The sequence below is a fragment of the Bombina bombina genome, chromosome 3 (assembly GCF_027579735.1).
Source record: "Bombina bombina isolate aBomBom1 chromosome 3, aBomBom1.pri, whole genome shotgun sequence".
NCBI lineage: Eukaryota > Metazoa > Chordata > Amphibia > Anura > Bombinatoridae > Bombina > Bombina bombina.
This window is the reverse complement of record NC_069501.1, coordinates 1,190,330,751-1,190,358,613: the sequence shown is the minus strand read 5'-3', so window position 1 is coordinate 1,190,358,613 and position 27,863 is coordinate 1,190,330,751.

The following is a 27,863-nucleotide window of genomic DNA, read 5'->3' as shown; positions in this document are numbered from 1 at the left end:
TTGGGGGGCTGTTTGTAGTTTTTTTTACAGGTCAAAGAGCTAATTTCTTTGGGGCAATGCCCTGCAAAAGACCCTTTTAAGGGCTATTGGTAGTTTAGTTTAGGCTAGGGTTTTTTTTTATTTTGGGTGGGCTTTTTATTTTGATAGGGCTACTAGATTAGGTGTAATTAGTTTAAAGATCTGATCATTTGTTTTTTATTGTCTGTAATTTAGTGTTTGTTTGTTTTTTGTAATTTAGATAATTGTTTTGAATTTAGTTAATTGTATTTAATTTAGGGAATTTATTTAATTGTAGTGTAGTGTTAGGTGTTAGTGTAGCTTAGGTTTTATTTTAACTTAGTGTAACTTAGGTTTTATTTTACAGGTCAATTTGTATTTATTTTAGCTAGGTAGTTATTAAATAGTTAATAACTATTTAGTAACTATTCTACCTAGTTAAAATCAATACAAAGTTGCCTGTAAAATAAAAATAAACTCTAAGCTAGCTCAAATTAGTTATATTGTAGCTATCTTAGGGTTTATTTTATAGGTAAGTATTTAGTTTTAAATAGGAATTATTTAGGTAATGATAGTAATTTTTATGTATATTTATATGAATTATATTTAAGTTAGGGGGTGTTAGGGTTAGACTTAGATTTAGGGGTTAATACATTTAATATAGTGGCGGCGACATGGGGGGGCAGATTAGGGGTTAATAAATGTAGGTAGGGGGCGGCGATGTTAGGGACAGCAGATTAGGGGTTAATAATATTTAACTAATGTTTGCGAGGTGGAAGGGCGGCGGTTTAGGGGTTAATACGTTTATTATAGTGGCGGTGATGTCCGGAGCAGCAGATTAGGGGTTAATAATTTTATTTTAGTGTTTGCAATGCGGGAGGGCCTTGGTTTAGGGGTTAATAGGTAGTTTATGGGTGCTAGTGTACTTTTTAGCACTTTAGTTATGAGTTTTATGCTACAGCGTTGTAGTGTAAAACTCATAACTACTGACTTTAGAATGCGTTACGAATCTTGACGGGGTAGGCTGTACCCCTCACTTTTTGGCCTCCCAGGACAAGCTCGTAATACCGGCACTATGGAAGTCCCATAGAAAAAAGACTATACACAATTTGCGTAAGTTGATTTGCGGTAAAGCCAAAAAAGTGTGCGGGACAGCTGTACCTACAAGACTCGTAATACCAGCGGTAGTAAAAAAGCAGCGTTATGAGGCTTAACGCTGCTTTTTTACTCATAACGCAAGACTCGTAATCTAGACGTTTGTTAGTAAAACAAGGAAAACATTAATAATAGACACTAAATGTGTGAAAATATGACATGCAAATAACAGTATAATAATTTTAGAATGTTTATTTTGGTATATAGATCGGATGAAGGAGAAATTGAACGGCCACCACGTTACTTACGATCCAGGTTAATTAAAACTCAAAGGAGTGAGGCTTCTTCCCCACCTCTACCTTTAAGTTTAATGGATCGAGAGCTTTCCCCAAAAAGAGTCATAGGTGTTAAAATTGTAAATAGAAAGACTCAGACTGGTAATTATACAATTAGTTATTTTTAGTTAAATGCATGTAACACCAATTTTATTTTTTACCCATTTTTTTTTTAAGGATCTATATTGATATAAAATGAAACCCAACAGATAATAACATAAGTACAGAATGTCATTGGAACCAAGATTGTGTGGCTGAACACCAAGTCCAAGATCATGGTAATGAATTAATAATATATCATTATAAACTAATTTGATACTGCAATCTGAATATAAACTCTTATAAAAATATAAATTCCGAATATAAACTCTTATAAAAATATAAATTTTTTGTTTTTTAAATAGACACAGAACTAGATTTTAATAGATCTGCTCTAGAATCTGAAGCTAATTTGACAGACAATGCTCACACAGTAACTAGCAACTTCACAGATAAAGGTATTCTTTTGTTTATATAGCTATAAAAACATGTAACAACTACTTATAAATATTCAATATTTGTTATTATTAAATGTATTTTAGCTGTTGGGTCCTCAGAACTTGTTATGGTCGACCAAATTGTGCAAGCAGATATAACAGTTGATACAGTGACAACTGCAAGGGAAGGTAAATCGTAAATATCTATTTTTATATTTTTAAAATGAAAATACCAAAAAAGCTTTTTTTTTAACCCCTTAACGACGCATGTCGTACAGGGTACGTCTTACACAAACTGGTCTTTAAAGACCAGAGACGTACCCTGTACGTCGTTAAGGGTTTCAAGCGACTGGAAGTGATCCTGATCGCTTCCAGCCGCTTTCAAGGTATTGCAGTGATGCCTCAATATTGAGGCATCACTGCAATACCTTTTTAGGCACACCGATGCAGAGAGAGCCACTCTGTGGCCCTCTCTGCATCGGCCAGTGATGGTGCCTGATCGTTGGTGGGTGGGAGCCATTGCAGGGAGGTGGGTGGGTGGCCCATCACTGGGGAACTTCCTTCCGGCTGTTCACTATGCCGGGTGCGCGCGGGAGCGCGAGCTGAAGGTGAGGGGCAGGTGCGCGTTCGCGATCGCGCGTGCGCGCGCGCGATCGCGATCTAACACAATTATGTGAATTTTTTTGGGCTGGAAGAGGGTGGTGGGGTGGAGGGGTGATCAAGGAGTGATCTGGGGGTGATCTGGGAGGGGGAGGGTGTAGGGTATGGAGGGGGGCAGCTACACTACAGAAAATGTTAGGTTTAAATTAAAAAAAAAAAAGTTATTTTGCAAAGTGGGTACTGGCAGACAGCTGCCAGTACCCAAAATCGTTACTAATAGTTAGTGGGGGGAGGGTTAGAGAGCTCTTTGGTGGGGATCAGGCAGGTTGGGGGCTAAGGGGGGGATCCTACACAGCAGAATATCATTATTATTTTTTTAAATAATAAAAAAAACAAATTAAAACTTTTATTTTAGTACTGGCAGACTTTCTGCCAGTACTTAAGATGGCGGGGAAAATTGTGGGGTGGGGGAGGGAAGAGAGCTGTTTGGGAGGGATCAGGGGGTGGGATGTGTCAGGTGGGAGGCTGATTTCTACACTAAAGCTAAAATTAACCCTGCAAGCTCCCTACAAGCTACCTAATTAACCCTGTCACTGTTGGGCATAATACAAGTTTGGTGCACAGCGGCATTTAGCGGCCTTCTAATTACCAAAAAGCAATGCCAAAGCCATATATGTCTGCTATTTCTGAGCAAAGGGGATCCCAGAGAAGCATTTACAACCATTTGTGCCATAATTGCACAAGCTGTTTGTAAATAATTCCAGTGAGAAACCCAAAGTTAGTGAAAAAGTGAACAATTTTTTTTATTTGATCGCATTCGGCGGTGAAATGGTGGCATGAAACATATCAAAATTGGCCTAGATCAATACTTTGGGTTGTCTACTACACTACCCTAAAGCTAAAATTAACCCTACAAGCTCCATACAAGCTACCTAATTAACCCCTTCACTGCTGAGCCTAATACAAATGTGGTGCGCAGCGGCATTTAGCGGCCTTCTAATTACCAAAAAGCAACGCCAAAGCCATATATGTCTGCTATTTCTAAACAAAGGGGATCCCAGAGAAGCATTTACAACCATTTGTGCCATAATTGCACAAGTTGTTTGTAAACAATTTCAGTGAGAAACCTGATATTTGTGAAAAAGTTTGTGAAAAAGTGAACAATTTTATTTATTTGATCGCATTTGGCGGTAAAATGGTGGCATGAAATAGACCAAAATGGGCCTAGATCAATACTTTGGGATGTCTACTAAAAAAAAAATATACATGTCAAGGGATATTCAGGGATTCCAGACAGATATCAGTGTTCTAATATAACTATCGCTTATTTTGAAGAAAAAAAATGGTTTGGAAATAGCAAAGTGGTATTTGTACTTATTGCCCTATAACTTACAAAAAAAGCAAAGAACATGTAAACATTGGGTATTTCTAAACTCAGGACAAAATTTAGAAACTATTTAGCATGGGTGTTTTTTGGTGGTTGTAGATGTGCAACAGATTTTGGGGGTCAAAGTTAGAAAACGTGTGTTTTTTTCCATTTTTTCATCATATTTTATAATTTTTTTTATGGTAAATTGTAAAATATGATGAAAATAATGGTGTCTTTAGAAAGTCCATTTAATGGTGAGAAAAACGGTATATAATATGTGTGGGTACAGTAAATGAGTAAGAGGGAAATTGCAGCTAAACACAAACACCGCAGAAATGTAAAAATAGCCTTGGTCCTTAAGGGAAAGAAATTGAAAAATGGCCTTGTCCTTAAGGGGTTAAATAATATTCGATACTGATTTTGCAGATGTGGTTTCACTATTAATTGATGATACCGAAGACAAAAGCACACAGACTACCTTTGACAACTTCAAGATCAAAAATCAGGTCAACTTTAAACATGCTTACCGAACAGGTTTAATTTCTGTATCGGACATATGTTATCTGAACATTCTATAATTGATATTTTTTTCTATAACATTTTCTAATTTTTGATGGAAACATTTTTTGGTATGTAATTGTTACATTTTTGTACCCTTTTTGTTCTTTTTAAATGTCATGGAAATTAACATTGAAAATGTAACATATGAAAATAAATATTTTAAAATTAGAAGTAAACATTGGATTTTTATTTTCATATTAAATAATAAATATTTTATTAAAAGAAAATACAGTATAATGAAAATGGTAACTGAATATTAACTATTCAAATCTATTATTACATTTTACATTTCTAACCAAAAAAACAATAAACAAACAACCAGGGCATGATAATATGTACTGTAATAAAACTAGGACATGCCTTGTAATTACTCCTGTCTGGCTCTCTTAGGATCTGATGGTCCATCTTTATCCCTTACAATTGAAAGCAGAGTTTCTAATGTACGTCCAGCAATATGGAGAGCTCTATTTGTTTGTTGATTTCTCTGTTCACCCATTTGCTTTTGCCACTCAAAGCGTTGCTGATCCATTTGTCTTTGAAACTCAAACCTTTCTCTATCTAAATCAGGGCCGGATTGGGCAGCCGGGATACCGGGAAAAATCCTGGTGGGCCGCTTGCCGACAGCTCAGCTGGGCTGGTAGGCCTGGCCCTGGCTGCTGCTGCTGTCTTGACCGTGTATAAATATGTTTGCAATTGCATTGCAGCTTTGTCAATGCTGAGTTTGCAATATAATTGCGGTTTGCGGTCCTGTTACACTGACTAATTTAGACACTCCCCACTAAAGCTGCAGCCTGCAGCACTGAGACAGTGTAGTAAAAAAATTGTATTAACCCCCTCGCCGCTGCCGACCCCCCGCTGCTTTTGCAAGATAAACCGTCCGGCGCTGCGGCCGTTGGTGCCTGTGTTACTAAGTTAACCCTGGCTAAGACCTTAGTCAGTCACAGTGGTTAGTCACCTTACTAAACCAGCCAGCCTGCCACAGTGCCATCTGAGATCTCTACAGTGACTGAGTCTGTGTCTGTCTCAGTGACAGTCTCACAGTCACAGGCTCAGTACTGTACTGTCTCAGACAGTATGTCACTCTCACAGGCAGGCCAGCGGAGGAGGAGCCAGGAGTATTCAGGTCAGGATTAGGAATCCTCATATGCGGGCCGGTCAGGAGGTGGGGCGGGCCGCGGGCCGGCTGCTGTAATTGATGTCATCATGACAAGTAGTAAGTTGACTCACCGCACCACGTGACAGAGGGAGCGGGAGCCTCAGCCTGGTAGCAGCAATGGCTGTGTGCCTGCGTCGCAGCGTCAGTGACAGTCAGTGAGCACTGAGCTTGAGTCAAGAAGACAAGCAGGCCATGTGGGGGGTCAGTGGTCAAATGTGACACAGTGCTATATCGAGTGGCCCAGCAATCAGTGCAGTAGACAGTGGGAGAGCCAGCAGGGAGGGACAACACAGCACTGTACTGACGAGAGTGGCTGCAACTTTGGGCAGCAGGCATTGGCAGAAGCAGAGCAGAGAGGTAGGCAGCAGGAGCAGGCACATCATCATTATTCGGTAACGTAATGGTTCAATCATCTTTGTATGCAGTGTATTATATATATTTTTTTATATTATTATTGTGATGAACACATTGTGATTTGTAATGATAGTATAGTTAGTGACTGAGACTGAGTGTGAAGTCCAGTAGAAGACATACTACTGACTGTGTCAAAAATGTAAAAATCCGGCAGACTGTTTTATATAAGCATGGCATCTACACTTCATGCATATTACATATATTCATTATGGATAATGTTGGAGATATATTTATTTATAGTGTTTTTACTTGGAACTTTTTTGCAAAAGCAAGTGTTGGGCTAAATTCTCTAGCTTATCTAGAGAATTTAGCCCAACGTTACGCCTGCTTTTGCAAAATAAATGACAGTCTGGTGTACACTTACATCTTTAATTCTGTACCTGCGTGCTTGCTAGCACTAAGAGCAGGTATTATTCATCGGACAATTGCTACACTTTAATAGTCACCACTACCGCCGCTAACCGGGTCCAAGTTTGGACCAATAAGAAAAGGCAATCTGAGGCAGCGCCCACATTAGTGTTGTCATCACGCTAAAGGCTCTTAACCAACTTACGGAGGACACCGAGGGGAAAGTTTGTGGCAAGCTCCTGTCTGCTGCTGACCAGGTCCGAGTTTGGACCAATCAGAAGAGCCGATCTGAGACAGCGCCTACATTAGCGGTGTCACCACGCTAACGGCTGTAACCAACTCACGGAGGATATCGAGTGGAAAGTTTGGGGTAAGCCCCTGTTTGCTAGCAAACCAACATACATTAAGGATATTGTAAGTGTACACCAGACTGTCATTTATTGTACTACGAACTTTCTCTGCTATTACAATTATCATATGGCGGCAACTTAAGGACTTTTAATCACGGAGACGTCCGTTTTTATTTACTATTGTGTATTATTTGCTGTGCATTAAATTGATGCTATTTTTTAAGATACGCTAAATGTCTATGCCAATTTCATTTATATAGTCCTACCTAGTAGCACCTTTAGCTATAGCGCTCCTGATATACTCTCCTTTTCTACTTATATCAGTGTTTTAAAGGGACATAACACTCAAAATATTTTTTTAAATTATTCAGACAGAGCATACAATTTTAAACAACTTTCCAATCCACTTTGCTAATATACTGGTATCCTTTTATGAAGGAGCAGCAATGCACTACTGAGAGCTATTTAGTGCATCATTTGAGCCAATGACAAGAGGCATATATGCTTTTAACAAAGGATACTAACAGAACAAGGCAAATTAGGTAAAATAAGTAAATTGAATAGTTGTTTAAAATGACATGCTCTATCTAAATCAAGTACATTTTGACTTTTTACCTTAGAGAGACTGTGTGAACCTATGTGTGTGTGTGTGTGTGTGTGTGAGACTGTGTGAGTCTGAGTGTGTGTGTGTGTGTGTGTGAGAGAGAGAAAGACTGTGTGAGCCTGTGTGTGTGTGTGAGAGAGAAAGACTGTGTAAGCCTGTGTGTGTGTGTGAGAGAGAGAAATACTGTGTGAGCCTGTGTGTGTGTGTGAGAGAGAAAGACTGTGTGAGCCTGTGTGTGTGTGTGAGAGAGAAAGACTGTGTGAGCCTGTGCGTGTGTGTGAGAAAGACTGTGTGAGCCTGTGCGTGTGTGTGAGAAAGACTGTGTGAGCCTGTGCGTGTGTGTGAGAGAGAAAGACTGTGTGAGCCTGTGTGTGTGTGTGAGAGAGAAAGACTGTGTGAGCCTGTGTGTGTGTGTGAGAGAGAGAGAAAGACTGTGTGAGCCTGTGTGTGTGTGAGAGAGAGAAAGACTGTGTGAGCCTGTGTGTGTGTGAGAGAGAGAAAGACTGTGTGAGCCTGTGTGTGTGTGTGAGAGAGAAAGACTGTGTGAGCCTGTGTGTGTGTGAGAGAGAGAAAGACTGTGTGAGCCTGTGTGTGAGAGAGAGAAAGACTGTGTGAGCCTGTGTGTGTGTGTGAGAGAGAAAGACTGTGTGAGCCTGTGTGTGTGTGTGAGAGAGAAAGACTGTGTGAGCCTGTGTGTGTGTGTGTGAGAGAGAAAGACTGTGTGAGCCTGTGTGTGTGTGAGAGAGAGAGAAAGACTGTGTGAGCCTGTGTGTGTGTGAGAGAGAAAGACTGTGTGAGCCTGTGTGTGTGTGTGAGAGAGAAAGACTGTGTGAGCCTGTGCGTGTGTGTGAGAGAGAAAGACTGTGTGAGCCTGTGCGTGTGTGTGAGAGAGAAAGACTGTGTGAGCCTGTGTGTGTGTGTGAGAGAGAAAGACTGTGTGAGCCTGTGTGTGTGTGTGAGAGAGAAAGACTGTGTGAGCCTGTGTGTGTGTGAGAGAGAGAAAGACTGTGTGAGCCTGTGTGTGTGTGAGAGAAAGACTGCGTGAGCCTGTGTGTGTGTGAGAGAGAGAAAGACTGTGTGAGCCTGTGTGTGTATGTGTGTGTGTGTGTGTGTGAGAGAGAAAGACTGTGTGAGCCTGTGTGTGTGTGTGTGTGAGAGAGAAAGACTGTGTGAGCCTGTGCGTGTGTGTGAGAGAGAAAGACTGTGTGAGCCTGTGCGTGTGTGTGAGAGAGAAAGACTGTGTGGGCCTGTGTGTGTGTGTGTGTGAGAGAGAAAGACTGTGTGAGCTTGTGTGTGTGTGTGTGAGAGAGAGAAAGACTGTGTGAGCCTGTGTGTGTGTGTGAGAAAGACTGTGTGAGACTGTATGTGTGTGAGAGAGAGAAAGACTGTGTGAGCCTGTGTGTGTGTTAGAGAGAGAAAGACTGTGTGAGCCTGTGTGTGTGTGTGAGAGAGAAAGACTGTGTGAGCCTGTGTGTGTGTGTGAGAGAGAAAGACTGTGTGAGCCTGTGTGTGTGTGAGAGAGAGAAAGACTGTGTGAGCCTGTGTGTGTGTGTGTGTGTGTGAGAGAGAAAGACTGTGTGAGCATCTGTGTGTGTGTGAGAGAGAAAGACTCTGTGAGCCTGTGTGTGTGTGTGTGAGAGAGAAAGACTGTGTGAGCCTGTGTGTGTGTGTGAGAGAGAGAGACTGTGTGAGCCTGTGTGTGTGTGTGAGAGAGAGAGACTGTGTGAGCCTGTGTGTGTGTGTGTGAGTGAGAGAGAGAGACTGTGTGAGCCTGTGTGTGTGTGTGAGAGACTGTGTGTGCATATATGTGTGTGTGTGTGTGTGTGAGAGAGACTGTGTGAGCCTATGTGTGTGAGTGTGAGAGAGACTGTGTGAGTGTGGGCCTATGTGTGTGAGAGAGAGAGAGACTGTGTGAGTGGGCCTGTGTGTGTGTGTGTGTGTGTGTGAGAGAGAGAGAGACTGTGTGAGTGTGAGAGAGACTGTGAGTGAGCCTATGTGTGTGTGTGAGCATGTTTGAGAGACTGTAGCATGAGACTGTGTGAGCGTGTGCGTAAGTGCCTATGTGTGAGTTTGTGTATATGTGTTAATATGTATATACTGTACAACCATTTTTTTGTTGTGCTGTGTGTGGTGCAAGGCTGAGGGGGCGGACTGAGTCAGAGGGGGTGAGGCGGAGCCGGAGGGGGTGGGGCTGCCTCAAAGGGGGCGGGCCTGAGTCAGAGGGGGAGGGGCTGGGCTGGGCCATATAAATTTCCAGGGCTGGTCTGATTTCCCAGTCCGGCCCTGATCTAAATGCATGTTATTTTCAGAAATGTCTGCCCATCTATCAAATTTTGAGCTAGTTAGGTTTTGAAGTTCTATATGGTAAGCCCAATAGTCACAAGCAAGGTCTAGCATGTCAGTGAGGCCCATGTCACCTACACGTTCAGCCTCTTGTATATTGGCAACCTCCGGTACATTTGGTTCTTGTTGTACCCCATCAAAACAAGGTTCTTCATGTTTTGCTCCTAGAGGATCATGTTCTGGTGGTGAATAAATATGAAAAGGCTGTGCATCGCCCATTTCTTGAATTAGATCTGGGGTTTCACTGTCTCCTCCATGTCTTTGATTTTCAGCAAACATACGTGTTTCTTCCTCCACAGGGACAATATTTAACACAAACAAAATGTGATGTGATAAAGTGAAGGCGCCTAAAAATAGTGCACACATATAAAATGCATAACAAAAATGTGTATATCTCAGTGTCCTTAATGCGCTTTTCAATGAAGAACAAGGAATGTGCGTGCACACATATACAGTGCATACACTATGTGTATATCTCAGTGTCCTTGATGTGCTCTTCAACAAAGGACAAAGTGTGTGCGTGGATTATTTCACAACAGTGCTGAATATAAAAAATTAATATATATATAAAATAAGTGTATTACCACTCGTATGGGAACAAAAATATATGACAAAAATATATGGCTGGCTATGACAACATCCTGTCATATATTTTTGTTCCCATACGAGTGGTAATACACTTATTTTACATTTTTATATTATATAAGTTACCCACCTCCACTATGGGGTGTTACCTTATTTTGTATTTTTATTGGATGCATCCATATCGAGTATATATAAGGCTAGGAATACTTCTCAGGGCTATATGCAAGAAGAGTTTGTAATTTTATATTTTTAATTTTTCGTTAGGAATAATATCCATTCACTTTTTGTTGTTTTTTTATATATACTCATTTCCTATTGTTTGTACATATATTTAACAATCATATATTTATGAATTAGAAGGAATCTTTTTTAAGAGAAACATTTTTGCCCTAGTCGGGATCACAAGAGGGAATCTTAATTTTGTAGTCTCTCCCGTTGTGACCATATAACATAGTTACTATAGTGTTATAAATGCCGGCGGATTTTAGTTATTAGATACGAGCCGTGTTCTTTAGTGGCGTCATTTGAGTGACAGGTAACATTCCTGGTGGAGGCTGGTATCACACGCCCCTGTTTTTGACCTATCCAAATTGTGCCGGCTCAGAATCTTATCTCATTGGTTCATGGCTACAATGGGCATGCGCAAGGGAATTTTAGGAACGCCGAGATTTGTTTTAAATAGTGTGATGACTGTTAGCTTTTTACACCTGATGAAACGGTTGTTGTGACCGGGAAACGCGTAGTGTATGAGGTTTAAATAAACTTTTTTGGTTATATTTTTACCTATCTGTCATCACGCTTGTTTTATTATTGCTTTTATGAAGTCGTTCTGACTTTTTTACTAACTCTCAGCCCCATTTGAACTGGATTTTCTTCCCTGAGTGGAAATCCACTACCACTAATTTTTTGGCTTCATCTTTGATTCGAGTACGTGTGGGGGAATCTGAAGTTAACCCTTAGGCCTTTGGACCGGGAGGATAAGCTCGCTGGACAGCTTTGAATAGTTCAGCCTGCACCTGTGGCACTTCTCAAGTGCTTTAAATCTAGTAAGTGATCCTGAATCGTTTTGTGGGGGTCCCTTTAACCTACGATTTCACACTATTGTGGCGCCTCCTTTTGTCTCCCTTCTAACAATATTTAACACCACTTCCTCTGAAGAGTTTTCATCCTCTATATGAATACATAATAGAGCATTTAAAAAAAAAATTAGAAAGAGAAGAGAGGGAGAGATTGTGAAAGAGATGAAGCATAATAAAGATAGAGATTTTAGAGAGAGAAAAAGAGAGTAAGAAAAAAATAGATTCTAGAGATGAGAGAAAGAGAGAGAACAAGAGAGAGAAACTTAGACCTAGATTTGGAGTTTGGCGGTAGCCGTGAAAACCAGCGTTAGAGGCTCCTAACGCTGGTTTTAGGCTACCGCCGGTATTTGGAGTCACTCAAAATAGGGTCTAACGCTCACTTTTCAGCCGCGACTTTTCCATACCGCAGATCCCCTTACGTAAATTGCGTATCCTATCTTTTCAATGGGATTTTTATAACTCCGGTATTTAGAGTCGTTTCTGAAGTGAGCGTTAGACATCTAACGACAAAACTCCAGCCGCAGGAAAAAAGTCAGTAGTTAAGAGCTTTCTGGGCTAACGCCGGTTTCTAAAGCTCTTAACTACTGTACTCTAAAGTACACTAACACCCATAAACTACCTATGTACCCCTAAACCGAGGTCCCCCCACATCGCCGACACTCGAATAATTTTTTTTAACCCCTAATCTGCCGACCGCCACCTACGTTATCCTTATGTACCCCTAATCTGCTCCCCTAACACCGCCGACCCCTGTATTATATTTATTAACCCCTAATCTGCCCCCCTCAACGTCGCCTCCACCTGCCTACACTTATTAACCCCTAATCTGCCGACCGCAAAGCACCGCCAACAAAGTTATCCTTATGTACCCCTAATCTGCTGCCCCTAACACCGCCGACCCCTATATTATATTTATTAACCCCTAATCTGCCCCCCACAACGTCGCCTCCACCTGCCTACACTTATTAACCCCTAATCTGCCGAGCGGAGCTGAGCGCTACTATAATAAAGTTATTAACCCCTAATCTGCATCACTAACCCTATAATAAATAGTATTAACCCCTAATCTGCCCTCCCTAACATCGCCGACACCTAACTTCAATTATTAACCCCTAATCTGCCGACTGGAGCTCACCGCTACTCTAATAAATGTATTAACCCCTAAAGCTAAGTCTAACCCTAACACTAACACCCCCCTAAATTAAATATAATTTACATCTAACGAAATTAATTAACTCTTATTAAATAAATTATTCCTATTTAGATAGATATTTAGATAAATACTTACCTGTAAAATAAATCCTAATATAGCTACAATATAAATTATAATTATATTGTAGCTATTTTAGGATTAATATTTATTTTACAGGCAACTTTGTAATTATTTTAACCAGGTACAATAGCTATTAAATAGTTAAGAACTATTTAATAGCTAAAATAGTTAAAATAATTACAAAATTACCTGTAAAATAAATACTAACCTAAGTTACAATTAAACCTAACACTACACTATCAATAAATTAATTAAATAAACTACCTACAATTACCTACAATTAACCTAACACTACACTATCAATAAATTAATTAAATACAATTCCTACAAATAAATACAATTAAATAAACTAGCTAAAGTACAAAAAATAAGAAAGAACTAAGTTACAAAAAATAAAAAAATATTTACAAACATAAGAAAAATATTACAACAATTTTAAACTAATTACACCTACTCTAAGCCCCCTAATAAAACAACAAAGCCCCCCAAAATAAAAAATGCCCTACCCTATTCTAAATTACTAAAGTTAAAAGCTCTTTTACCTTACCAGCCCTGAACAGGGCCCTTTGCGGGGCATGCCCCAAGAAGTTCAGCTCTTTTGCCTGTAAAAAAAAACATACAATACCCCCCCCCCAACATTACAACCCACCACCCACATACCCCTAATCTAACCCAAACCCCCCTTAAATAAACCTAACACTAAGCCCCTGAAGATCTTCCTACCATGTCTTCACCTCACCGGGTATCACCGATCGGTCCTGGCTCCGATATCTTCATCCAACCCAAGCGGGGGCTAGACATCCACTGAAGAAGTCCAGAAGAGGGTCCAAAGTCTTCATCCTATCCGGGAAGAAGAGGCGATCTGGACCGGCAACCATCTTGATCCAAGCGGCATCTTCTATCTTCATCCGATGACGACCGGCTCCATCCTGAAGACCTCCACCGCGGACCCATCTTCTTCCGGCGACGTCCAACTGAAGAATGACAGTTCCTTTAAGGGACGTCATCCAAGATGGCGTCCCTCGAATTCCGATTGGCTGATAGGATTCTATCAGCCAATCGGAATTAAGGTAGGAATATTCTGATTGGCTGATGGGGGTATTGTATGTTTTTTTTTACAGGCAAAAGAGCTGAACTTCTTGGGGCATGCCCCGCAAAGGGCCCTGTTCAGGGCTGGTAAGGTAAAAGAGCTTTTAACTTTAGTAATTTAGAATAGGGTAGGGCATTTTTTATTTTGGGGGGCTTTGTTGTTTTATTAGGGGGCTTAGAGTAGGTGTAATTAGTTTAAAATTGTTGTAATATTTTTCTTATGTTTGTAAATATTTTTTTATTTTTTTGTAACTTAGTTCTTTTTTATTTTTTGTACTTTAGCTAGTTTATTTAATTGTATTTATTTGTAGGAATTGTATTTAATTAATTTATTGATAGTGTAGTGTTAGGTTAATTGTAGGTAATTGTAGGTAGTTTATTTAATTAATTTATTGATAGTGTAGTGTTAGGTTTAATTGTAACTTAGGTTAGTATTTATTTTACAGGTAATTTTGTAATTATTTTAACTATTTTAGCTATTAAATAGTTCTTAACTATTTAATAGCTATTGTACCTGGTTAAAATAATTACAAAGTTGCCTGTAAAATAAATATTAATCCTAAAATAGCTACAATATAATTATAATTTATATTGTAGCTATATTAGGATTTATTTTACAGATAAGTATTTATCTTTAAATCGGAATAATTTATTTAATAAGAGTTAATTAATTTCGTTAGATGTAAATTATATTTAACTTAGGGGGGTGTTAGTGTTAGGGTTAGACTTAGCTTTAGGGGTTAATACATTTATTAGAATAGCGGTGAGCTCCGGTCGACAGATTAGGGGTTAATAAGTGTAGGCAGGTGGAGGCGACGTTGTGGGGGGCAGATTAGGGGTTAATAAATATAATATAGGGGTCGGCGGTGTTAGGGGCAGCAGATTAGGGGTACATAGGGATAATGTAAGTAGCGGCGGTTTACGGAGCGGCAGATTAGGGGTTAAAAATAAAATGCAGGTGTCAGCGATAGCGGGGGCGGCAGATTAGGGGTTAATAAGTGTAAGGTTAGGGGTGTTTAGACTCGGGGTACATGATAGAGTGTTAGGTGCAGACGTAGGAAGTGTTTCCCCATAGCAAACAATGGGGCTGCGTTAAGAGCTGAACGCGGCTTTTTTGCAGGTGTTAGGTTTTTTTTTCAGCTCAGACAGCCCCATTGTTTCCTATGGGGGAATCGTGCACGAGCACGTTTTTGAGGCTGGCCGCGTCCGTAAGCACCGCTGGTATTGAGAGTTGAAGCTGCGTTAAAAATGCTCTACGCTCCTTTTTTGGAGCCTAACGCAGCCTTTATGAGGACTCTCAATACCAGAGTTATTTTTATGGTGCGGCCAGAAAAAAGCCGGCGTTAGTTTTTCGGGTCGTTACCGACAAAACTCCAAATCTAGCGGTTAGTAAACTAAGAGAAAGAGAGAGAGAGAGAGAGAGAGAAAGAAATAGAAAAGAGAGAGAGAGGGAGGGAAAGAAAGAAACAGCTAAATCATAATAAAGAGAGAGAGATGTTAGAGAGAGAAAAAGATGAGAAGGAGATAGAGAAATAGAGCGATATAAAGCATACAATGAAAAAAATGAAAGAGAGTAATAGATAAAGAGAGATATATTTAAATGGATAAAGAGATGAGATAGAGATAGACAACAAAATAGTGAGAGTAAATAAAATAACAAAAATTAGAGATATAGTAAAGATGTAACATACCTTCAAATAAAGATTGAGAGGTGTTGGTAAGCATCCTTTGAAAAATCCTGCCTATATCAGCTGTGAAAAAATATTAATATTATTTATATTTTATGTAATTTCTTAAATTACACTTTTTATGAAAATAATTTTCTTTTCCTTATAAAACTAGCTTTAACCCCTTGAGTGCTAATGACGGCTCAGAGCCGTCATTAGCACTCAACTAACTTTTATGCAATCTGTGGGCCCCCAACAGCTCCGACCCCGGCGATCGGGCCTGCATAGTGACAGGCATCGCTGGGGCTTCCCGTTACGTGTGGGGACGTCACGCGCAATGACGTGATGACGTCACTGCGCAACTTTATTTAAAATTGTTAATACAAAGTATAGGGAAAGGAGGCATGCTGCTTAGAAACCTGTATCTCAGGGATCTAAGCAGCTACAGACCCCCAAGACCTACCATTGGAAAGGTAATCGCCTAACCTTTCCAATGATATAAATCTTGGGGATCTGGGGGAAAAAATAAAAAAGTAAAAAAAAATATTTTATGAAAATAGTAAAAAACAAAAAAATATTAAATTAAGCTTAGCACTCAAAGGGTTAATATAAAGAGATTAAGGAAAGTGATTATAACACATACATCAAACAAATACTAGGGACACTTTGAAAAGGTTTTGACACAGGCCAATTGACACATTTATAAATGAGGCTAAACAAGGATGTCATGTAAAATAAAAAAATATACATGTTGTTGAACAGAGGCTATCATCCAAGCTATTGAAAACAAATATCAATCGAATTGATAATATTTTTCAGGAAATTTATATTTTTCAATTCTATAAAATAGTAATATAAACATGTAAATAATTTGCGCTAACAGAAATAGATTTTTTTTTATATAATTGTATTAAAGGTATATTCCCTGATACTTTTCCAACCGCTAGATATGGAGTGCTGCTTCTAATGTCTGGGCAGGTATCAGCCGAAGACTAGCTGTGACTTACAGTGGAAGTGGATCTAATGTATTGCCCATGTGCCAAACTTGTAGAAGGTCTGGCACTCGAGGGAGATGCAATGGGCTGAGAAATTTGGGAGGTGGTATGTTGATCAGATGACCTTCCGACCGTCTGTTCTTGTGATGCTGTTAAGAAAAATAAAGAAAATATTTAGAATTAAAAAATATAAATGAAAGAAACAGTAACATACATATAGATTACATATTCTTAAATAAAATATATATAAAAAAAAAATATATATATATATATATAGAGAGAGAGAGAGAGAGAGAGAGAGAGAAAGAGAAAGAGAGAACAGAGATAAGGATATATATAGTTCTATATAATGTGTATATATATATATATATATATATATATATATATATATATATATATATTGAATATTGATCAAAAATATTGTTTTAAACGTTCAGGGATTGTTATCAAATTAAAGTAAATTAAATTTGATTATGAATTCAAAATTCTTTGGTTAGGTTGTCTATATGATTCTTTTTTGTAACCTAAAAGATTTCTTTCTTTTGGAAGGAATCCATTTTAGAAATAAGTGTTTCATTACTATATTCACTACAGTTTTGTGTATGTACCACAAAAATAAATATATTCCATGTAAGAATATATTATAATTTTTTAATTTATTATATTTACGGTTTAAAAAAAAATTATAAAAAAAATTAAAGAGAATGTTCGGAAAACATAGCAATCAAAATGGCACATACCACAGGTACAATTAGAAATATTATTTACATACAAATGGCGTCTAAATTGTAGTAAGAGATTTACCTCTTATGTCACTGTCACAGTCTTCTGTGACTCTGACGATAACCTCTCGACCCAGGCGATCTATTAACTTTTTCTCGTAGTCAGTCAGATCAGTGTAATAGGCTTGGCCTCCATCAGTACCCCTTGCAGAATTTTTCTCCTTAGCCAATTTCTGTTTGGCGAAGCATTTAATGTCGTTGAAACGCTTTTTAATTTGATCAATGTCTTTTTTTCCAGGGCCCTGGGCACTTACAGCATTGCTGATTTTTTTCCAGATCACCTTCTTGCGACTGGAAGGTGTCTGCCTCATGGGACTTCTAAAAAGACAGTCATAAGCTTCGAAGATCATGTCAACAAGGCCGACATTCTGCTGGTGGGAAAATTGATAATTTTTTGCTTTTGCAGGCTGAGAATCGGATGCAGAAGAAGCCATGTTATTTGGAGCAAATCAATAACAAACTACTTTGACAAAATTTGTTGGAATCGATAACCACCTGACAAAACTTGATTTTATAACAGGCTGACTGCACTTCCCACGACTATGATGTCTATGACACCTTGTAGGTCGCGTGGGACAAGAAAAACAGAATTTAGACTTCACAAGTCAGACAATTTAGTACATTCAAAACATTGTGGCGAGCGAGGCATTGGATTTATCATTCATCCGCAACAGCTCGCAACGGATTATATGCAACATTTTCAGAGGTGTTTTTTAGTACATATGAGTCACAGGCTTCATTTAGCTTGCGGCGAGCAAGAGCAAGTTTATCCGATTGTCAACCGGCGAGACAACTGACGCTTTAGTACATGGAGCCCACTGTATCTAAATATATCCATCTATCTATCTGTCTAGCCTTTTAATACAAATGCATCTAAGTTCAATGGGAGCTGAGATCCCATTTTAAATCTAGATTTGCAAGCAACTATATCACAGGAAATCATAAATCAAAACTGCAAGAAATGTGTCTGTTAGTTACAGACTGGCAATTACAATAAACCCACACAATTTTAAGCGAATTGCTTCAGTAATTTTTAAGATCAATAGTTAAACCTTTTTTTTATTAAATCCTCTGTCAATCAAAATATCATATTTCTTTAGATACAACTCCAGGGAGTCACTTCATATGGCATATAGTGCCTTTTAAAACCTGTAAATACTGAGTTAAGTACTGTAAATCTGAGCTGCATTTCCCAAAATATTTAAATACTGAATATTAAAAGCATTAGTGCATATAATCAGTCTTTAAAAAATCCATAACATTAATTTGGTTCATGCTAAATACAATTTTCAGACTATAAAGCTAGCTGACTTCATCATTGTACTGAATACACATATTTTAATTGGGATACTAAAACTCCTTTGTGAATTTAAGTTTGCAGTTGAAGTTTCAGCTATTGAAAAAATATGCGTGTGTGTGCCTGTGTATCTGTGTGTATGCATATGTGTGTGTATCTGTGTGTGTATGCATATGTGTGTATCTGTGTGTGTATGCATATGTGTGTGTGTGTGTGTATCTGTGTGTATGCATATGTGTGTCGGTGCACATTGTGTGTATGAATATATGTGTGTATGCATGTGTGTGTGTGAATGCATATACTGTATGTGTGTATTTGTATGCATATGTGTGTGTATGCATATGTGTTTGCATCTGTGTGTGTGCGTGTGTGTATCTGTTTGTGTATGCATATGTGTGTATATCTGTGTGTATGCATATGTGTGTCGGTGCACATATGTGTGTATGCATATGTGTGTGTATCCATGTGTGTGTGTGTGCGTATTTACCGTATATGTGTATGCATGTGTATGCATATGTGTGTGTATATGTGTGTATATGTTTGTGTATGCATATGTGTATGTGTGTGTGTGTGTATCTGTGTGTATGCATATGTGAGTCTGTGCACATATGTGTGTACGCATATGTGTGTGGGTCTGTGCACATATGTGTATGTGCACATGTGTGTGTATGCATGTGTGTGTGCATATATGTGTGTATGCCTATGTGTGTGTGTGTGTGTGTGCATATATGTGTGTATGCCTATGTGTGTGTGTGTGTGTGTGTGTGCATATATGTGTGTATGCCTATGTGTGTGTGTGTGTGTGTGTGTGTGTATGTATGTGTATGCATGTGTGTATGCAGGGGTCAAATCCTACAAAAAAAGTGTGGGAACTCACCAAGTCTTCCACCCCCATCTCAATTAATATTGTTTTCTACACACACACAGAATATTGCAGTCAGGTTAGTACTCGAGTTTGACTCTACATTAACATTTATGGCTATGGAAAAAGAAGTTAACATGCGTGCTTGCACCAAAACTTTTTACTTTTAACTTGTAATTTGAGTGCATTCCGGTGCTTGCAAAATTCCTAGCAGAGCCTACATATATGGGCATGATAGGCATTTTGAGCGTGTTTTTTCAATTATATTTTTAACTTTCAATATTTAAAGGGACAGTCTACACCAGAGTTTTTATTGTTTAATCCCTTTATTACCCATTCCCTATTTTCGCACAACCAACACAGTTATATAAATAAACTTTTATCTCTGTGATTACCTTGTATCTAAGCCTCTGCAAACTGCCCCCTTATTTCAGTTCTTTTGAGAGACATCCATTTTAGCCGATCAGAGCTGGCTCACCTGAACTCCACGTGCGTGAGCACAGTGTTATCTATATGACACACATGAACTAACACCCTCTAGTGGTAAAAAACTGTCAAAATACCATTAGAGAAGAGGCAGCCTTCAAGGGCTTCGAAATTTGAACCTCCTAGGTTTAGCTTTCAACTAAGAATACCAAGAGAACAAAGCAAAATTGGTGATAAAAGTAAATTGGAAAATTGTTTAAAATAATGTTCTCTATCTGAATTATGAAAGTTTATTTTGGACTAGACTGTCCCTTCAATTTTTTATTTATTTTAAATAATTACACCTAGATTACGAGTTTCGCTTTATGAGTCAAATAGAAGCGTTGTGGCCCATAACGCATCATTTTCCCTAACACAGCCATTACAGGTCTTGTTGGTATAGGTGTACCGCAAGCCTTTTAGCCTATAATGCAACGTCGGTGCCGCACTCCTAAAAATTATGTTTTTTAATGGGATTTCCATATTGTCGGTATTACAAGTTTTACGTTCTGGCTAAAAAGCGAGCGTTACAGCCTAAAACGACAAGATCTGTAACGCCATCTAAAGTCAGTAGTTAGGAGTTTTATGCTACAAAGCTGTAACATAAAACTCATAACTAAAGTGTTAAAAAGTACACTAACACCCATAAACTACCTATTAACCCCTAAACTGAGGCATTGCAAACACTAAATTAAATATATTAACCCTAAATCTGCTGCTCCCGATATCACTGCCACTTTAGAAAAATATTAACCACTATTCCGCCGCTCCTTGACATCCTCACCACTATACTAAAGTTATTAAACCCTAAACCTGCCGCCCTCCTGCATCGCAAACACTATTTAAATATTATTAACTCCTAATCTGCCGTCCGCCCACATCGCCCCCACTATACTAAATGTATTAAGCCCTACACTGCCACCACTATACTAAACCTATTAACCCCTAAACCGCAAGCCCCCCCACAATGAAATATACTAAACTATTAACCCCTAAACCAACCCCCCCCCACATCAAAATAAACTAAATTAAACTATTTACCCTTAAACCTAACAACCCCCTAACTTTAAATTAAAATTACAATTTCCCTAGCTTAAATTAAATTAAAACTTACCTGTCAAATTAAAAAAACTAAGTTTAAACTACCAATTAAACTAATATAATAATTAAACTAAAATTAAACTAACTACCAATTAAATTAAACTAAACTACACATTAACAAAATCCTTACACTACTCTAAAAATTACAAAGTATCTACATACAAAAACAAAAAAATACTAAGTTACAAAAAATAACAAACACTAAATTACGGAAAATAACAAACGAAATTATCCAAAATAAAAAATTATTACACCTAATCTAATAGCCCTATCAAAAAACCCAAAATAAAAAAAACCCCTAGCCTACAATAAACTACCAATGGCCCTTAAAATGGCCTTTTGTGGGGCATTGCCCCAAAGATATCAGATCTTTTACCTGTAAAAACAACACAAAGACCCCCCAACAGTAAAATCCACCACTCAACCAAACCCCCTGTAATGATATGTACGCTTCCTTATAATGATATGTATTATTTATTTTATCATATCTTACAGTTTTACTGTTCCTTTAAATATGGGCTGGCTTTTGTTCATCACACAAACTATTTAGTCTCCAAACTTCTATTCAATCATTGCTTGGTATTTTGTTGCTATTCATGTTTCCTTGCCTGCTGTTCCTCAGCGCTTGTTGGATTGCTGAACTGAACTTCCTACTCCTGTCAGTTGGTGCTGCTGCACTCACAGTCCTACTCTGCAGCATTCCGTGGTGACGACATCCTGCCCACGTGGACTCCGTCTCAGACGCTCTCGACCTGTATTCCAGTACACACGCAGGTTTCACCGCTCTTATGTGACCCGGTTGTTTTGCCTCCGCTCTTCAGGAACCCTCACTACGATCTCAGCTTAATACTTACCCAGGTAAGGGGACGTTTATTCTTTACCACATTTCTAATACGGCTAGCCATTATAGTACTCTGATTGGTTTAGGTTTTTACGCTTTACCTGTCACTCCTCTCATCTCATGTTATACACATTGGTATCTTATATTATCCACAACCATTCATATTATATTGTTGATACCCAATTGATTCAATTACCTACAGTACTGTATACCTAGATTTTTCCATTAATGAGATACAGTTATATCCCTTATTATGGAGATATTATCAAGGCATAATAAAGCTGATAATTACCACTGCCCATACTAAGCAGTGTATGTGCAGTTTACTACTCAGCTACAACCTCCCAACTCAAACTTTATTAATAGTCTTGATCTGGACATCTCATTTAACTATAATAAGATATTATTTAATATCTATTTTACAGTTGGATAACAAATGGATCTTACACCCCCAAAATAAAAAAAAAACTAATTCTAAAAAAACCTAAGTTACCCATTGCCCTGAAAAGGGCATTTGTATTGGCATTGCCCTAAAAAGGACATTTAGCTATTTTACTGCAGAGACCCTAAACTAAAAAAGACCCAAACAACCCTTAAAAAAGCCTAACACTAACCCCCTGACGATCCACTTACAGTTTTTGAAGTCCCGCTTGAACGATCTTCATCCAGGAGTTGAATTCCTGATCCAGGCGGTGAGAAGTCATCATCCAGGTGGCCTCTTCAATCTTCATCCGGGCAACGAAGTCCTGATCCAAGTGGTGAGAAGTCTTCATCCAGACGGCCTCTTCAATCTTCATCCAGGCAACATCTTCTATCTTGATCCCAGAGGTCCGGAGCGGGTTCATCCTGAATACATCCAGCGCGGAGCATCCTCTTCATACGGTCGCCATAAACTGAATCTTCAATGCAAGGTACGTGATCCAAGATGGCGTCCCTTGCATTCCTATTGGCTGAAAAATTTGAATCAGCCAATAGGAATTAGAGCTGCTAAAATCCTAGTGGCTGTTCAAATCAGGCAATAGGATTTAAGCAGCTCTAATTCTATTGGATGATGAATCAGCCAATAGAATGAGAGCTGCTTAAATCCTATTGGCTGTTCAAATCAGCCCTTAAAGGCAATGCCCATACAGATTCCCTTGGGCAATGGGTAGCTTAGGTTTTTTTAGATAGTTTTTTTTATTTTGTGGGTTTGGGGGGTGGAGGTTTGTAATGTTAGTGGGTCTGTGTATTTTTTTTTCACTAAAAGAGCTACTATCTTTAGGGCAATGCCCTACAAAAGGCCCTTTTAAGGGCCATTGATAGTTTATTCTAGATTAGGTTTTTTTATTTTGGAGTGCTTTTTTATGGGTATTAGAATAGTAAAAAAAAAATGTTTTTTATAATTTGTTATTTTGTGTAATGTATATTTTTAGGGGGTGTTTTTTTTTAACCAAAGTGCTGTTTATTTTAGGGCAATGCCCTACAAAAGGCCCTTTTTAAGGGCCATTGGTAGTTTATTCTAGATTAGGCTTTTTTATTTTGGGGTGTTTTTTTTTTTTTTGTAAATGGGTATTAGAATAGGAATAATCTTTATTTTTTTGGATAATTTCATTTTTTTTATTTTTTTTTAATGGTAGGTTTTTTTATTTTTTGTAGGGGTTTTAGTGTATTGCAGGTTAGGTTTTATTTCACAGGTAAGTTTGTATTTATTTTAGCTAGGTAGTTAGTAAATAGTTAATAACTATTTACTAACTAGTCTACCTAGTTAAAATAAATACAAACTTACCTGTGAAATGAAAATAAAGCCTAAGTTAGCTACAATATAACTAATAGTTATATTGTAGCTAGCTTAACTTTTATTTCACAGGTAAGTATTTAGTTTTAAATAGGAATTATTTAGTTAATAATTGTAAATGTAATTTAGATCTAATTTCATTATGTTAAAGTTAGGGGGTGTTAGGGCTAGGTTTAGAGATAGGATTAGGTTTAAGGTTACGTTAGGGTTATGTTTAGGGGTTAATATAGTTTAATTTAGATTGTTGCAATGTGGGGGGGGCTGGCGCTTTAGGGGTTAATAGGTTTATTTAGAGGTAGTCAAGTGGGAGGCAAGAGGTGTAGGGGTTAATAACTTTATTCAGTTGCGGCGATGTTGGGGAGCAGCGGTATGGAGGTTAATAACTTTAATATAGTTGCGGCGATGTTGGGGTGCGACGGAATAGGGGTTAATAACTTTAGTATAGTGGCGGCGACATTGGGAGCGGCACATTAGGGGTTAATAATTTTATTTAGGTGGCGGCGATATTGGGAGCGGCAGATTAGAGGTTAATAACTGTAGGTAGGTGTCGGTGATGTCAGGGGCAGCAGATTAGGGGTGTTTAGACTCAGTGTTTATGTTAGGATGTTAGGTTTAAACTGTATTTTCTTTTTCCCCATAGACATCAATGGGGCTGCGTTACGGAGCTTTTGTTTCCGCGATCGCAGGTGTTAGGTTTTTTTATGCCTGCTCTCCCCATTGATGTCTATGGGGAAAGTTTGCACGAGCACGTCAAAGCACTGCTTGTGTTTGGTGCGGTATGGAGCTCAAAATCTCCATATTGCCCGTGCAAGCCGGGTTTTTTAAATCTTGTAATGGCAGCGCTATAGGTGGTTAAATAACGCAACTTTTGTTGAGTTCTTTACTTTCCCTATAGCGCTCTAAACTCGTAATCTAGGTGATAATTAATTAATTAATTAATTAAGCAAACCTTGGTTTTCAGTTTAGGTGAAATTTTTTATCTAAGACCAAGAAGTGTGAGTCAGTGCAAGAAATTAATTTCCATAAGAAGAAAGTGGCCACAACTTATCTCATTTTCTGCTACAGGATTTTAATAGTTCTCTTACTACAAATTGGGGTTCTTCATACCACAGGTCGCTACCCATTACTGGTCACAACACCATGTTTACTGGGTCACGAGCACCATTCCCTCTAGACCAGGGGTTTTCAAATCTGTTCTCAGGATATCTGAACTTGAGCACATGTGAAATAATTAGCTAATTAGTAAGCACGGTTATTAACCTGCTCTCATCCAAGGTTATCGTGAAAATCTGGCTTTGTATGGAGGCCTGATGACTGGTTTGAAAACCACTGCTTTGGACCTACTAGAGAGATTAAAGCTAATCTCTTTGTGTCCTGTAGGAGGCGTTGTTCCTGAGTTCCATTGTTTTTGAGTGTTACATCTCTCTTTTTGGGCTTCTTTTATTGTGAGTGTGTGCAATGTAGCCTACTCTCACACAAGAGCACTTGTACTGTGTCATCGTTCCCCTCAAACAGCCAAGGTTATGGCAGACAGTGTCAACGAGAATGATACTGATTGTTGAGGCCCGACTTCAGCACTTTCCTCTGAGAATCCCGGCATTATTATTTCACCGTAACTGCCTGGCCTCACTGTATCAAGAGAATAAAGTGCTGAAGATTGAACCAGAGACCTACAAGCTCAAATGTAAGGTACTGGTGCAGGAGAACCGGGACTCGCAAAAAGCCATTGTCATTATAAAGAGTACTGAAAGTAAGCATCCTGCATTGAGGGGTGAGAGTCAGAAAGACTGCTGTGGATGGGCATCATGAACTATAGTGATGGCTGTACCCAGGAGTGGCATGCTATACTGGCAACAGCAGAAAGCAAAACAAATGGGTGACATGTTGCACTGTGGACAGCACAAAGTAAAACATAAAGGAGTGACAGGCTGTAATGGGGACAGCAGAACATGAAACACATAGTGAAACACCAAGTGGTGACAGCTTGAACTAGTGACAAGTGAAGCACTTAAAGGGACACTGAACTGAAATTTTTTTCTTTTGTGATTCAGATAGAGCATGGAATTTTAAGCAACTTTCTAATTTACTCCTATTATCAAATGTTCTTCATTCTCTTGGTATGTTTATTTGAAAAGCCAAACTGTAAGTTTAGATGCCGGCCCATTTTTGGTGAACAACCTGGGTTGTCCTTGCTGATTGAACAGCACCAACAAACAAGTGCTGCCCATTGTTTTGAACCAAACATTTGCTGGCTCCTTAGCTTAGATACCTTCTTTTTCAAATAAAGATAGCAAGAGAATGAAGGAAAAATGATAATAGGAGTAAATTAGAAAGTTGCATAAAATTAAAAGCTCTATCTGAATCATGAAAGAAAAAAATTGGGTTCAGTGTCCCTTTAAGTGTGCCAGTTTGAATTGAGCATGTAGAGAAACTGGAATCCAAATTCCTGTAGGAGGTGCTACTACAAATGTATATGTGAATTGAGCATGTTACAGAATGAAGTACAAGGTTGTGCCAGTTATGCCACAACATAACCCTCCCTGGGGTTGCAGATTGAACTGGGAATACTCTAGAGCAAAGCAGTAGAGATAGAAAACTGAAGTGGCCTTGCTTCAGATTGATGCTTCGGGGGTGACAGGTTGCTTTAAGCATGCTACTGAAAGATTCACATATTATTACACCTGATATGTCAAATACAAAAGCACCCATGGGTAACAGTTTGCCCTGGTTATTTTATGTATGACAGTGTGTGGTGTGGTTGTGTGTTGTAGGGGAGTGTGTGGTCTAAGTGTAAGTTGTATGAGAGTGTAGGCTCCATGTACGAAGCAACGTAGGCTGCTCCAAAGCACTTGAGGGGCAGGTTCACACATGTGAGCCTGCTTCCCGCAATGTAGGAAGCAGCGGTCATAAGACTGCCGCTTCTTACACTCCCCACCACCTCTGAGGTGTCAAAGAGAAATCATTGAGAGCTCACTCACTATCAGTGATTGACAGTCAATTCTCTCACTCAATTGGTCCTCACGAGATTGATACTGGCCAGCAGATAAACAGATCCACTGCCGTATGCAGCGAAGGCATGCGGACCGCTTCTCAAGTAGAGAATCTAATACACGAGGCCCTGTTGGGGTGTGTTGAATAAGAGTGTGTGGTGTGTCGTTTGAGTGTGTTACATGAGAGTGTGCAAGGTGTGTTGTATGACAGTCTGTGATGTGTGTGTGTTGTATGAAAGTCTGTGGGTTGTATGAGAGTGTGCAGGGTGTGTTGTATGAAAGTGTGTGGGTTGTATGAGAGTGTGCAGGGTGTTTTGAATAATAGTGTGTGATGTGTGTTGTAGGATAGTGTGTGGTCTGTGTGTGGGTTGTATCAGAGTGTGTGTTTTATGAGAGTGTATGTGGTGTATGTTTGTTTGACTACAATCAGGAATAAAGTACGCACACATTTTATTCACTTTGGTGAAAATTGCAGCTTTCTTGCTGTATATACTTCAGAAGTTTTAACTCAGTATCACTCACGCTATCACTGTCTGCTATAACCTCAGCTGTTTGAGCGGAATGATGACACAGTATGGCGGTGGCCCTACACTCACCCTCTGTATGAGAGCAGGCAACACTGCACACACAACAAGAGAAGTGTGTAGAGAGAGATGTCACACTCACAAATAATGGAGCTCCGGAACAGCGCCTCCTACAGCCCACAAAGAGATTAGCTTTAATCTCTCTATTACATCTAGAGGGAACAGTGCTCATGACCCAGTAAACATGATTTTGTGGCCCACTAATAGGTCCCGACTGGTGGTATAGTTTGCATTGTGATCAATCAAATGTCGAAAAAATGGGTATTTAATAAACAGCCAAAATACAAGATCAACAATATTGGCATTAAAGAGAAATAAAACCCAAAATCTTTATTTTGTGATTCAGATAGAGCACAAGATTTTAAATAACTTTCCAATTTACTTCTATTATCTAATTTGGTTAGCTTTCTTAATATCCTTTGTTGAAAAGGATATCTATGTATGCCCAGGAGCTGGGAGCTAGCTGCTGATTAGTGGCTGCACATTTATGCCTGTTGTCATTGGCTTACCAATGTGTTTAGCTAACTCTCCCAGTAGTGCATTGCTGCTCCTTCAATAAAGGATACCAAGAAGATAAAGCAAATTTGTTAATAAAATTTGGTTTCACGTCCCTTTAACCCTATATATTGTAATGAACCCTGCCTTGGTCATTATATTTATCTAAATGTAAAATACAAACAGAATAATTTAACCCAATTGTGCAGTGTTATTTTTTTCAAGAAATGTGCATTACTATTCAAGGTATGTTGGCAAAATATAAATTCCAAACAATAATTAAAAAGGGTTCATTTCAAGAATGTAAGACAACATACTTCAAAGTAAATTTGATAT